At 63.1% G+C, this 13,319-nt stretch overlaps 1 long non-coding RNA gene across 1 annotated transcript; it reads right to left on the bottom strand.

Moving 5' to 3' along the window:
* Positions 1–7,538: 7,538 nt before the first annotated feature.
* Positions 7,539–10,688, bottom strand: LOC109259422 (uncharacterized). Its single transcript, XR_002076664.2, has 2 exons — positions 9,385–10,688; positions 7,539–9,187 (listed from the first exon to the last, which is right to left on the bottom strand). It is a non-coding gene; the product is annotated as an uncharacterized LOC109259422 (long non-coding RNA).
* Between the last annotated feature and the right edge of the window lie 2,631 nt (positions 10,689–13,319).

Below are 13,319 nucleotides of genomic sequence, written 5' to 3'. Positions count from 1 at the left end.
CGGCGCTCGGCCCTCACCTCTCCCGGCAGGTGGTTGGCTGCCCCACCCTCCCCGAAGCCGAGGACCCAGTTGGAGAAGGGGGCAGCCGCTCCGCCAGGGGGAGGACGGGAGCGGCCCCGGCGGCGCGGGCGGGGCCGCTGGGATGAACGGTGACGTCAGCCCAGGTGAAGGGCCGCTCGGGGCCTGGCAGCTGGCGCGGGAGCAGCCGGCCTCTGGTCCTGGGCTCCCCCGGGAGCGCCCCCACCGCACTCCGGCCCCCGGGTCCTCCTCCCTAGAGGCCCGATCCCACCCCCCCCCCTCCCCGCGCCCGCACTGCCCCCCGCAGCCCCGGGCTCCGAGGGTCGAGAGGTTGTGGGCGGTGGGGGCGCCGCGCCGCCCGCGATGAGCTCACGCCGGGAAGGGCCGCGCCCACTCCTGGACGCCCGCCCGCCAGGCCGGCCGCGGCGCCCTTCATCCTCAAAGCGCCGCGCGGGTGCTCCCAGGGCTCCCCCCCCCCCCGCCCCCGCCCCCGCCTCCGCGCGCCCTCGTCGGCCCGCTAAGAGCGCAGGGCTGGCGCGCAGAGCACCTGCTCGGCGTGGGAGCCCGAGGCCCGCGCGCCCCCACCCCGCGCTCCAGTCCTGGCCCCGGGTGGCCGAACACCTGCTGGGCAGGGCGGCGAGCGTCCCCCCAGAGGGTGCCTTTCAGACCCGGGGTCGCAGCGTGCGTTCCTCTGGGCCTCGGGCTCGGATCTGGCCCCGCGGGCCACCCTCCTCGCGCTCCCGGAGCCGCGAGGGCCGACGGCAGCCCGGCAGCGCCATCTGCTGCCCGCGCCCGCGAAGAGGGGGCGTCCGGGTTGCCAGCCGAGTAGCCCCCAGCCTGTGCACATCCCACCTGGGGGGAGGGGGGGGGAGGTTGGGTCTCCAGCGGCCTTGAGCCCCGAGGCTCCCACCCGCCCCTCTTCTGAGGGCCTCTCCTCGTCCCAGCCTCAACTGCCCTTGAGCCGCTCTGGGGCTCCGGGCCCCACAGGAAGGTCAGCCACACCCGTGGCTCCCGGGACACTCGTGCAGTCGACTGCCCCAGCTGTATCACCAGTCAGATTTCATCCTCGACCTTCAGACCGGGAAATGCCAACACCGGCTGGATCTCAACACCTCCAACTCTCTTCCCTGCCCCAGCCCTCACCCCTGCAGCTCTAGTAAGCAGTACTGGTTATTGTTCTTGACTCTTACCTGCCTCACCACCCCCCCCCCCCAACCTCTGCACCCCTCACTGGATGGTTCCACCTGCCGCCACCCCCACCCATCCATCCTCCAGGGCTGTCTACAAAGCACCCTCCTTTTCTCTTCCTAGAAGGTGCCCCTCCCCTGGTCTGCAGGCATATTCCATGCCCTCAGCGGCCTCACCCGGTCCTAGATGCGTGGCCTTGCTAGGGTCCCCTCCTTGGTGAGGGGACACACAGTGTCCCCCTCTGCTGGGGGCTTGCCTCTGTCCCCCACTGTCCAGCAGAGCCTAAAACTGAGAGTCCCCAACTCTGCCCCCACTCTCCATGGGATTCTCCCTATGTCTATGTCCAAATGTCCCCTTTTTGTAAGGACACCAGTCATGAGATTAGGATGCACTGTAATCTTATCTTAACTAATTTCATCTGTAAAGACCCTAGTTCCCAGTCAGTTCACATTCTGGGGTACTGGGGGTCAGGCTCACACATATCTTTTGTGGGAGGGACACAAACCAGCTTATAACAAGGATCAGTGGAGGGAGGGAGTTACCCACGTGCACTTCAGGACCACCAGGGGGAAGCCACTCAGCCCTCTCGCGCGGCCCTGCCCAGCAGCCTGCCCTGGGCACAAGGCTCTGTAGCAGCGGGTCTGCAGAGCAGCCTCCAGGGCTGACTGGTGACTTTGCAGACCAGAGCAGGAGAGACGTTGATCAGGAAAAGCCATCAGGGGCCATGTGGCTCAGGGCTTCTCACCTGGACACCTTGCAGGGTCACCTGGCAGCATCTTTGCATGCCGATCCCTGGGCCCCACCCTGACCCCCAAAGTCAGACTCTAAGGGGGGGGGGCAGGCATCTGTGTTGCCAAAGTTCCTCCAGGGAGTTTGCTGTGCTAATTGATGGGGGGATCTAGCATTGGGACCCTAATCTAGTGGTTCTCACCCATCTGATGGAGGGGATGAGGGGTGAACCCGAGCTGGTTAATGGCAGGCCAGGAGGAAGGCCATCTCTTGGCTCCCTCCCAGGCCTGATCCTTCCAGTACCACTTGCCCAGGGCCATCATCTAGGGACCCTCAGCCTGCCCTGCCCCAACCAACCCTTGGACTGGAGCTTGGGAAGGCTATGGAATCGATGATGAGGGGGAGGAGCCTTGGGAGTGGAGTGGCCCCTACCCCTGGCCTCAGGCACCTGCACATTCTTCAGGCTGGTTGGAGCCCAAAGCCACCCAGTAAGGGAGGGGTTGGGGAGCGGTCGCGTGGGAACCCCTGAAAGGGGTGGGTGAGAGGCAGTGAGACCTCTGTGGTCCCTGTCACCTTGTTCACCCTCTTCCTCCCCCTCGGGAGGAAGCCCCGACCGGAGAGGGGCTGAGGGCGGCTTTTTAAGGCCCCACTGAGGTCTTTGAGCAGGAGGCCCAGCCATCCCCGCAGTGGCCAAGCTGCAGCCCGAACTGGGGACAGAGCTGTCACCCTGCTGTTCCAGCTCCCTCCAAGGCACCCACTCCCCCCCCCCCCCCCGCCCAGGCCTCCCGGGGCACAAGGCTCCCACCAGGATGGCCTCTGCCACACCGGGCCCGGCTCCTAGCTCTTGGCTGCTGCCAGTGGAGTCCGCATCGGCCCCAGGCCTCCTGAAGAACTCAGCTGGCCGGCCAGCGCCCAGCCCGTCCCATGGGCCCCAGGGGCCCCAGTGGGAAAGGCAGTGGGAGCAGAGCTGGTGGCCTCCTCCCGACCGTGAGTGAGAATCCATGTCCGGCCTGGCTCCACCAACTCCTCACGGAGCCACCCCGGGCAAGTACCCCCTCGCCGGGCCTCCGTGTCAGCCCACGAGATGGGAGTGGGGGCAGGGAGAGACTTCGCTGCCTTACTTTTCTGCTCCCACCTTGTGTGCATTTTTTTGGGTTTACTAACAAGTACTGGGCCACTGCATAAAAGAGACCCTTCAGCCCTCCAAGTTCCCCCGCCCCCCCCCAAGTCCCCCCACCCCTGCCCTCATACAATGGCAGATGAGTGGCAGGGGCCATGCGGCATGCCACCACAGTGAATCCACGGTTCCTGTGACAGGGAACGTGCAAAGATGCCGCCACTTGAAGGAAGCAGTGCCTGGAGGAAGGGACATCTGACAGAGGCCTTGAGGGATGAGCAGGAGTTCTCTAGAAGGAAGGGCATTGCAGAGAGATGGAACAGCATGTGCAAAGTTCTATAATGTGACAGAGCATACTGGTTCGGGCCACGCAGGTCATTTATTGACCAGGCATCGACCCTGGGTCAGGTGCTCTTTGGGCTACAAAGCGGGGTTAGTGTGGGGAGAAGAATGGGGCTGGGTCCGCCCCTGAGGGTGAAGAGAGCCGACCAGGCCGACACCTCAGAAGGGTTGCTGGGAGGCTGGCATCGCAGATCCAGGAAGGAGTGGCGGTTCTCCCACTGGGTAGAGGTGGCGGGCTGGGTGGCGGGCACAGACCAAAGGGCAGTTCCTAACCCAGCAGGCCAGAGACCTCCCTGCTCCCAGGTATGGCCTGCAGGTGACCCTGTGGGGTTGGGTCCTCAAGGGGCAACCTGAGTGGTCTCCACCTGCTGCCTGCCAGGTACTCTGTCCACGTGAGATGGGGCGGGAGCTGGCAGAAGGCCTCACCTGTATCTGGAAAGACAGTTCTGAGGATGGCTGAGGATGCTGAGAGAGAATAGGCATGATGGTGTGTGTGTGGGGGGGGGTGACACTTCCTACCAGGCATTGGGACAGTGGGTCACGGCTTGGCCTGGGAAATCGTGCCACCCTTCCACTCTTGCCGCCTCCTCTTGCGGGGGCTCCCCTGGGCCCTGTCTTCCAACCCCGGCCCCTCTTGAGCCTGCTCTGGTGGCTGGAGAAGATCCTGCTGGGGTCAGGGCACCCCAGCCCCTGGATGCCTCCTCCCCTTTCCTGGAAATAGAGGAAGATGGGGCTTCCTCCAAGCACTTCGCCCCACCCTGGCCTCTGGCAGGGGCGGGGGGGGGGGGACCCCAGGAGGCGGGGCGGGATGGGGACCTCTCCAAAGGCCAAGGCGGGGCAGGGGCAGGACCTGCTGGGACCTCCGGGTCAGCGCTGGGGGAAGGCTGAAGACCAGCGCTGGGGCAAGTCGAACAGGCAAAAACACCTGCAGATTCGCCTTCTTTTGAAAAACCGGGAGACCTGGCGAGGCTCGGCCTGGGGTCCTTGGCAGCAATAACCAGTGGGAGATCATCTGGATCTTGGGGGCCTTTGCTGATGGGACAGGGGAGCCAGGAGAAACTTACCTTCTTGAGGTCATTTCTTGCCGTCCTGAGCTGGACGGCAGAACAAACAATAAAATGGAAAACGTCCCCGTCTGCGGGAGAAAATCCACCCGATATTCAGGCCTGTGAAGGCAGGACGCGTTTTCCGTGCTTAGTCTTCTGCCGCAGAGGGTCCAGGAAGAGGGAGTTCTTCTAGGAGTGAAGGTCCAGGGAGAGCCGAGGTTAGCAGAGCCTTTGAAATTCCCAACAGGTGGGGCACCTGGGTGGCTCAGTCGGTTAAGCGGTTAAGCGGTTAAGCAGCCGACTTCAGCTCAGGTCATGATCTCACAGCTCGTGATTTCGAGCCCCGCGTCGGGCTCTGTGCTGACAGCTCGGAGCCTGGAGCTGCTTCGGATTCTGTGTCTCCCTCTCTCTCTGTCCCTCCTCCGCTCATGCTCTGTCTCTCTCTGTCTCAAAAATAAATAAACATTAAAAAAAAATTAAAGAAAATCCCGATGGGAGATTCAAGCGAGTGGAATTCAAGTGATTCACCATTTGGGTGGGGAAAGTTCCAAGTCCCGCCTTAATGATTCATTCCTTAAAAAAGAAGCTTGCCTGTCACCTCAGAAATTGGTGTTTAGTGGGGCGCCTGGGTGGCGCAGTCGGTTAAGCGTCCGACTTCAGCCAGGTCACGATCTCGCGGTCCGTGAGTTCGAGCCCCGCGTCAGGCTCTTGGGCTGATGGCTCGGAGCCTGGAGCCTGTTTCCGGTTCTGTGTCTCCCTCTCTCTCTGCCCCTCCCCCGTTCATGCTCTGTCTCTCTCTATCCCAAAAATAAAAAAAAAAAAAGAATAAAAAAAAAAAAAGAAATTGGTGTTTAGTTAATGACAAGTCACATCTAGATTAATAACATTCGGCAAATCTATAAGTCTTTGGGGACTTCCAGAGTCCCATCTAAATCCCAGGGCAAGCATGTCATATGTGACTAAGGAACCACCCCTGTTACGGGCTGAACTGTGTGCCCCAGAAGAGGCATGTGGGTGTCCCAACCCCCGGACCCTTTGAATACGACCTTATTTGGAAATAGGGTCTTTGCAAGATAAGACGCGGTCATTAGGGTGGCCCTGACCCGATGGCCGGTGTCCATATGCAAAGAGGGAAGTTTGGACTCAGACACAGAACCCACGCAGGGGGAAGGCGGTGTGGAGAGGGCGGCAGAGAGAGGGGCGAGCGGTCCACAAGCCAGGGAGTGCTGGCAGTCACCAGACATGCAAGGAAGATCCTGCTGCCACCTCTATTCCGACTCCCGGGCCCCAGGACTGTGGAGCCATGCACTCCCATGGTTTTAAGCCACCCAGTCTGTGGCCGTTTATTACAGCAGCCATAGGAAACTGACATAGCCTCCCACCAAAATCCGAATTTGTTTTTTAACTAAAGGTTGGATCTCCACCCAGAAGTCCCAAAGTGACAGCCAGTATCCTGGGGGGAGGGGGTGGCTGGCACATCATCCGAACTCAAGCGTAACGATGAGACTTCGGACGGTGAAGAAAACACGAGAAGTCCTTCATTCGAAAGGTCCCACCCTTCTTTAGGTGCCGGATGCCCTCAGGTGAATAAGCAAGGTGGATTCCGGGAGCGGAGGCACCGGCCGGCGCTGGTTCTCCGTGGGTGCCGGCTGGCAGAAGCTGTGAGCAGGGGCGTTGCAGTCACCTGCACGTTCCAGGATGGATGAGGAGAAGGAAGGAGACCTGGGAATGCCGGGGGGGGGGGGGGGGGGGGACAGACCCAGCCCTCAGGCGTCCCAGGGTGTAACCTGGGCCAGCGTGCTGAGCCACACCTGTAAGAGAGATCCCTGAGGGCCCCCGTCTGGGGGGGGTAGCGGCGGGGTACACGGAGCATGAGCCTGGTGCCTGGCTGGTGGCGAGCACCCCGGAAGCGATCCCAGGCGATATCGGTTATTGGTGTCCCTATCGCTACCTTGGCCCTGAGCCCTGGCTGCCCCACGGGCCCCAAGTCCTCTCCCTCAGCACCTAAGCCAAGTGCACCACCAAGGGGCTTCCTGCTTTCTGCAGGGGGAGGGCGCTGAAGCCACTGTCGCCCAACACCCAGGGAGGAGAGCCCTGCTGGGAAGCAGGGCACAGTGGGAAGATGGGGGGCTTGGGAGCAGAAGGTTCTGGGATCCCACCCCCCTTGGGCCGGTCCCCGCCCCTCGAGGTCTCCTGCCTGACGACCACCGCCCAGACGCCGTGGGGTTTAAGTGAAGGAGCGCGTACAGGGCAAAGCTGGCCCGCTGTGGGTCTGCAGGAGGGGGTCTCGGTGTTTGCTAAGGGCTTAGGAGGGTTGATGCTGCAGGAAAGACACAGCGGCCACCCACCACGGAAGCTCTCATGGGACTGGCTTCCTGAGTACCCCTTCCCAAAGTGTTCCCCCCCCCCCCCAGGCCAGCTTCTCAGACAAGCAAACGCTGACCTTCTGGGGTGGGGGGAACGGAAGGGGCTGCCGCACCCAGCCTGCCACCCCCCGCCCCGGCCCCCCGCTGCTCCTGCACTGCCGGCGCGCACCCTCAGCCTTACTTGGGACTGTACCCGGCACAGGAACCCGCTCGGGAGGCAAGAGGGAGCCATTGTTCTCCGGCCTCCAGAGTGGAGGAGAATGTGTGTCACGAGGCGCGCCCGGTGCCAAGGCCTCGTGGCGGGGCGGCCAAGCACAGGGAGGGGGTGCCCTGGACCGACCCAGGCTGTGGGCAGGGGCCCGGTGGAGGGCAGTGAGTGAGCCCGAGGGACAGACAGGGTCAGTCCAGACAGAGGCAGTGAAAGAGGAGGGAGGGCCCCGGGTCAGCCGTTGAGCAGAGACCCCGCTTTCCTCTGAGACTAGGCCGCGCGTTCACGCTTCTGCTACAGGTGTCAGCCTCCACCCGCAACAGGACCATTTCCCTGGGGGGAGTTCCTGCCGGTCCTCGTCTAGAGCAAAGCAGAATTGGGCAAACCAAGCCCCGTCTCCCGGCCCAGGAGCTCCCGGCTGGCACGGCCCCTTGGAATCTGGGCAGAAGGCGGGTGCCTGGTGGAAAAGGTGAGGTTGTGGACTGGAGCCTGTATTAGTAAGAAAGGAACACAAACTGGGCGGCTTAACACGACAGAAATTCGTTGTCCCACAGTTCTGGAAATCGGAGCCCCCGAGTCTTTCGGGCGGGCAGGGCTGGTTCCTCCCGAGGCTGTGAACGAGGATCCGGCCCAGGCTACCCCCGGCTCGTCCTCCCCTGTGTCCTCACGCTGCCTTCCTAACCCTCTGCTCCCGCTTCCTCCCTTTTTATGAGGACACCTGTCATACTGGATTAGGTGCCCACCCTCGTCTCTGTGTCCTCATCCGAACTAATTTAATCTGCAATTACTCTCTTTACAGGGAAGGTCCCATCCTGTGGTCGTGGGGGCAGGGGACACCCAGCATTCTTTGTCCCTATCATTGGTGTTATCGTGTCTGACGTATTATATGTCTCATTTGTTCCCATTGACTGTCGGCTCTCAATAGCCCGTAAGCTCCATGGGGGTAGATTCTTGTCTGCTCTGTCTGCCCACCGTATTCTGAGCACCTTACGAGTGCCCGGCATATACTTGGCACTCAGTACTTATGTGCCAAATGAATGAAGGAATGAATGGAAAGAAGGAAGAACGGATTGAAAATCCTACAAGTCCGGGGCGCCTGGGTGGCTCCGTCAGTTAAGCGTCCAGCTTCAGCTCAGGTCACCATCTCGCAGTTCGTGGATTCCAGCCCCGCGTCAGGCTCTGTGCTGACAACTGGGAGCCCGGAGCCTGCTTCTGATTCTGTGTCTCCCTCTCTCTCTGCCCCTCCTCTGTTCACGCTGTCTCTCTCTCTCTCTCTCTCTCTCAAAAATAAATACACATTAAAAAAAAAAAGAAAAGAAAATCCTACAGGTCCACCTCCTGCTTAAATAGACCACAAGCAGAGCTTTGTGGCCAGAGAAGTCACAGACGGGCATGCCACCGCCCAAGACCTGAAGGACACAGACAGCGAGGTTCCTGTCATTCTCATCCTCCCCCCGCCCGCGCAGGAGGTGGAGGGGCGTCGGTGACTGACAGTGTGCTTGCAAGTTCAAAAGACACGACTCCAACCGCGGCTGTCCTTCGAGATGTGGTGTCCTTCCTGGAGCAGGTCGGCACATTTGTTACGCAGCTACGGGTCTCAAGGACGCGACGCGCCCCGCCTCAGAGCAGCGCGCTGTCCTGTGGCCACACCAGCAGTGTGCCCCTGCCTTCATGCCGCGGGGTCAGATCGTCTCCTGTTTTCCATCCCAGTTTGGTCCACACAGATTCTGACCGTCTCGGCACGCCTCAGGGTCTCACACCATTCCACCGGGTGATAGCTTCATGCCAATAGGCCGTGGAGCCCAGGACTTGGTGAAATTTCGGGAGTTCAGTAGTCCGGGAATGTCAAGATATCCCCTGCAAAGTGGAGGACAAATCTTTATGCCTTGATCACCGTAACGACAGGAAGAAGACAGACATCCGGACGAGGGTATCAATTAGGTAATTGCCTTTTACTTCAAGTAACGGCAACAGGGAAGAACAGTGACGTAATCAAGAGTTTTTTCCGTTAAAAGGAGTCCAGAGGCAAGAAGTTCGGGACTGCTGTGGGGGGGTCCCAGAGCGGAAGCGGGAACCCCATTCTGTCCTGCTCCTCTGCCTCCTGGTCCTGGCAAGCACTAATGGAAGAGAGAGATGGGAGGGGGTCCCGGGTTTTGGAGCAAAGCCATGTCACCTGAAAAAATAAATGGCAATTCTTTGAGATGCAAGTTTTGGCTTGCCACCGGGCACAATTCAAACTGTACATCAGACGGGGGGGGGGGGGTGCCACACGACCATGCGATCTGAGCTGCCCATTAGGGACTGGGTGACACGGGCCGTAAAGTGGGGTGTGCCTAGCCATGCGCCATCATCAAGGGAAAGGGGATTGACCTTGAGCCCGGGTAAATTGCCAGGAGCAGGTAGGCCACACTCCCCATAGGCCCGGTCACACCTGCCCGCTTCCGCACCTCCAGCCTGCACCGGTGAGCTCTCGAAGTTTCCTATGACACATCTGGCAAGGGTTACTCCCATTTCTCCAGCAAAGACGCTGAGTCACGGGCACATTAAGCAACGTGTCCAAGTCACCCGGCGGGTTCGAGAAGAGCTGGGGTCTGACTTTCCGATTACCGAGGGGACGAGGGGACGTAGTTCGGCCGGTACACAGCGGGGGGCGGGAAGGAAGACGGATGTGACCGCAGCCCCTCCCAGGACTCCCATGCCCGGGGGAGCCGGTCGGCGAAGACGGCGGTGGCCCGAGGCCGGCGGGGTCAGCGGGAGCTCGGAGTCCCCCGGGATGGCGGTCTAGGTCGCCGCACCAGGTGGAGGTGCAGCCTGACGAGGGGCTGGCGGAGGGCAGGGTCGTGAGAGCGGGCCACGGCCTCCCGTCGGGTCGCAGAGATGAGGTCCCTGGCGCGGGGCTGCGTGTCCTTCCTTTCCGAGATATGACGGACTCGGCGACTCTCCTCTTCTGCCATCTGTCTCCTCCCCACTTCGGGGGTAGTCGGTGGCCAGGGTTGCACACGACGCAGGGGCGTTACGGTCGCAGAGCGCGCCTTTCCCCCCCCCTCAGCAGTGTGGGCGCGGGGACAACGCGGTTAGGGCGAAGCAGCGAAACCGGGCGGCCTCGGGCCTCCCCTCCGGGGTCCTCGCCTCGGCAGGCGGGGTGCGCCCCCCTCTCCAGAAGCCTCCGGCCCCTGGCTCAGCCGAGGCGCGGGAGCGGGAGCGGGAGCGGGGCGACCCCAGCCGGCAGCCCCTGGGCCCCGTGCGGCCACCCCGCCGGCCCCGCCGGCCCTCCTTCGCAGGGGGGGGGGGGGGAGGCAGCCGTGCCAGGCGGGGGGTCCCCGCGGGCCGTCGGCCACTGTCACCGCCACAACGGCGGAGGACGGCGGCTCGCCCGAGTCGCCCGCGACCCGGCCCCGTCTTCTTGCTCCCCGGTCTTGGCGGCAGCCGCCCCCGCCCCCCGACGTGGCCCCAGCTGGCTCCGGTGCCTCGGGCATCGCGCCCCTGCACAAGCCCCGGGCGCCCCGGCACCTCTCTTCGGAGGCTTCTGGAAGGGAAGCCCGCGGCCTCCCGGTTTCCCCGGTGACCTCAACACGACCCTGGCCTCCCGCTGCCGCAAGGGACGCTGGGAGGACACGGGGTCGCCGCCGGCCCTCGGCTCTGGGGACGGCGGGACAGCGGGGGCTCACCAGGCCCGTCGCCTGGTCCCAGAAGCCGCCCCCCACCCCGCCCCCGCCCCCGCCCCCGGCCGCGCCGCGAGCTGCCGCTGTCCCCCTTTCCCTCAGACGACCCTGCGGGCGACGGCGGGGGGGGGGGGGGGGGGACCCGTCTGACGCGTGAACCGTCGCGTCCGCAGGGACCGCAAGGGGGCATCAGGGGACCTGAGGGGAAGGGACTTGGGGGGGCGGGTCCTCTGACACTGGGAGGGGCTGCTTCCCTCGGGCCTGGCGGAGGTCCGTCCCAGTGCAGGGGGACATCCGGGGTGTGAGGGGACATCCGGGGTTGTGAGAGGACATCCGGGGTTGTGAGGGGACATCCGGGGTTGTGAGGGGACATCCGGGTGTGAGGGGACATCTGGGGTGTGAGGGGACATCCGGGTGTGAGGGGACAGCCCGCGTTGTGAGGGGACACCCGGTGTGAGGGGGCATCTGGGGTTGTGAGGGGACATCTGGGTGTGAGGGGACATCCGGGTGTGAGGGGACATCTGGGTGTGAGGGGACATCCGGGTGTGAGGGGACATCCGGGGTTGTGAGGGGACATCCGGGGTTGTGAGGGGACATCTGGGTGTGAGGGGACATCTGGGGTGTGAGGGGACATCCGGGTGTGAGGGGACAGCCCGCGTTGTGAGGGGACACCCGGTGTGAGGGGGCATCTGGGGTTGTGAGAGGACATCCGGGGTGTGAGGGGACATCTGGGGTTGTGAGAGGACATCCGGGGTGTGAGGGGACATCCGGGTGTGAGGGGACATCTGGGTGTGAGGGGACATCCGGGTGTGAGGGGACATCCGGGGTTGTGAGGGGACATCTGGGTGTGAGGGGACATCCGGGTGTGAGGGGACATCTGGGTGTGAGGGGACATCCGGGTGTGAGGGGACATCCGGGGTTGTGAGGGGACACCCGGTGTGAGGGGGCATCTGGGGTTGTGAGAGGACATCCGGGGTGTGAGGGGACATCTGGGTGTGAGGGGACATCTGGGTGTGAGGGGACATCCGGGGTTGTGAGGGGACATCCGGGGTTGTGAGGGGACATCCGGGTGTGAGGGGACATCTGGGGTGTGAGGGGACATCCGGATGTGAGGGGACATCCGGGGTTGTGAGGGGACACCCGGTGTGAGGGGGCATCTGGGGTTGTGAGAGGACATCCGGGGTGTGAGGGGACATCCGGGGTTGTGAGGGGACATCCGGGGTGTGAGGGGACATCCGGGGTTGTGAGAGGACATCCGGGGTTGTGAGGGGACATCCGGGGTTGTGAGGGGACATCCGGGTGTGAGGGGACATCTGGGGTGTGAGGGGACATCCGGGTGTGAGGGGACAGCCCGCGTTGTGAGGGGACACCCGGTGTGAGGGGGCATCTGGGGTTGTGAGAGGACATCCGGGTGTGAGGGGACATCTGGGGTTGTGAGGGGACATCTGGGTGTGAGGGGACATCTGGGTGTGAGGGGACATCCGGGGTTGTGAGGGGACATCCGGGGTTGTGAGGGGACATCCGGGGTTGTGAGAGGACATCCGGGGTTGTGAGGGGACATCCGGGGTTGTGAGGGGACATCCGGGTGTGAGGGGACATCTGGGTGTGAGGGGACATCCGGGTGTGAGGGGACATCCGGGGTTGTGAGGGGACACCCGGTGTGAGGGGGCATCTGGGGTTGTGAGAGGACATCCGGGGTGTGAGGGGACATCTGGGGTTGTGAGAGGACATCCGGGGTGTGAGGGGACATCTGGGGTTGTGAGGGGACATCTGGGTGTGAGGGGACATCTGGGTGTGAGGGGACATCCGGGGTTGTGAGGGGACATCCGGGGTTGTGAGAGGACATCCGGGGTGTGAGGGGACATCTGGGGTTGTGAGGGGACATCTGGGGTTGTGAGGGGACATCTGGGTGTGAGGGGACATCTGGGTGTGAGGGGACATCCGGGGTTGTGAGGGGACATCCGGGGTTGTGAGGGGACATCCGGGGTGTGAGGGGACATCCGGGGTTGTGAGAGGACATCCGGGGTTGTGAGGGGACATCCGGGGTTGTGAGGGGACATCCGGGTGTGAGGGGACATCTGGGGTGTGAGGGGACATCCGGGTGTGAGGGGACAGCCCGCGTTGTGAGGGGACACCCGGTGTGAGGGGGCATCTGGGGTTGTGAGAGGACATCCGGGGTGTGAGGGGACATCTGGGGTTGTGAGGGGACATCTGGGTGTGAGGGGACATCCGGGTGTGAGGGGACATCCGGGTGTGAGGGGACATCCGGGTGTGAGGGGACATCCGGGGTTGTGAGGGGACATCTGGGTGTGAGGGGACATCCGGGTGTGAGGGGACATCTGGGTGTGAGGGGACATCCGGGTGTGAGGGGACATCCGGGGTTGTGAGGGGACATCCGGGGTTGTGAGAGGACATCCGGGGTGTGAGGGGACATCTGGGGTTGTGAGGGGACATCTGGGTGTGAGGGGACATCTGGGTGTGAGGGGACATCCGGGGTTGTGAGGGGACATCCGGGGTTGTGAGAGGACATCCGGGGTTGTGAGGGGACATCCGGGGTTGTGAGGGGACATCCGGGTGTGAGGGGACATCTGGGGTGTGAGGGGACATCCGGGTGTGAGGGGACAGCCCGCGTTGTGAGGGGAC

This window comes from Panthera pardus, unplaced genomic scaffold (genome assembly GCF_024362965.1).
Source record: "Panthera pardus isolate Hobbes unplaced genomic scaffold, ASM2436296v1 HiC_scaffold_12, whole genome shotgun sequence".
Taxonomy (NCBI): Eukaryota; Metazoa; Chordata; class Mammalia; order Carnivora; family Felidae; genus Panthera; species Panthera pardus.
Note: the sequence above shows the minus strand (reverse complement) of the source record. Positions and strands in the feature narration are given on the sequence as shown.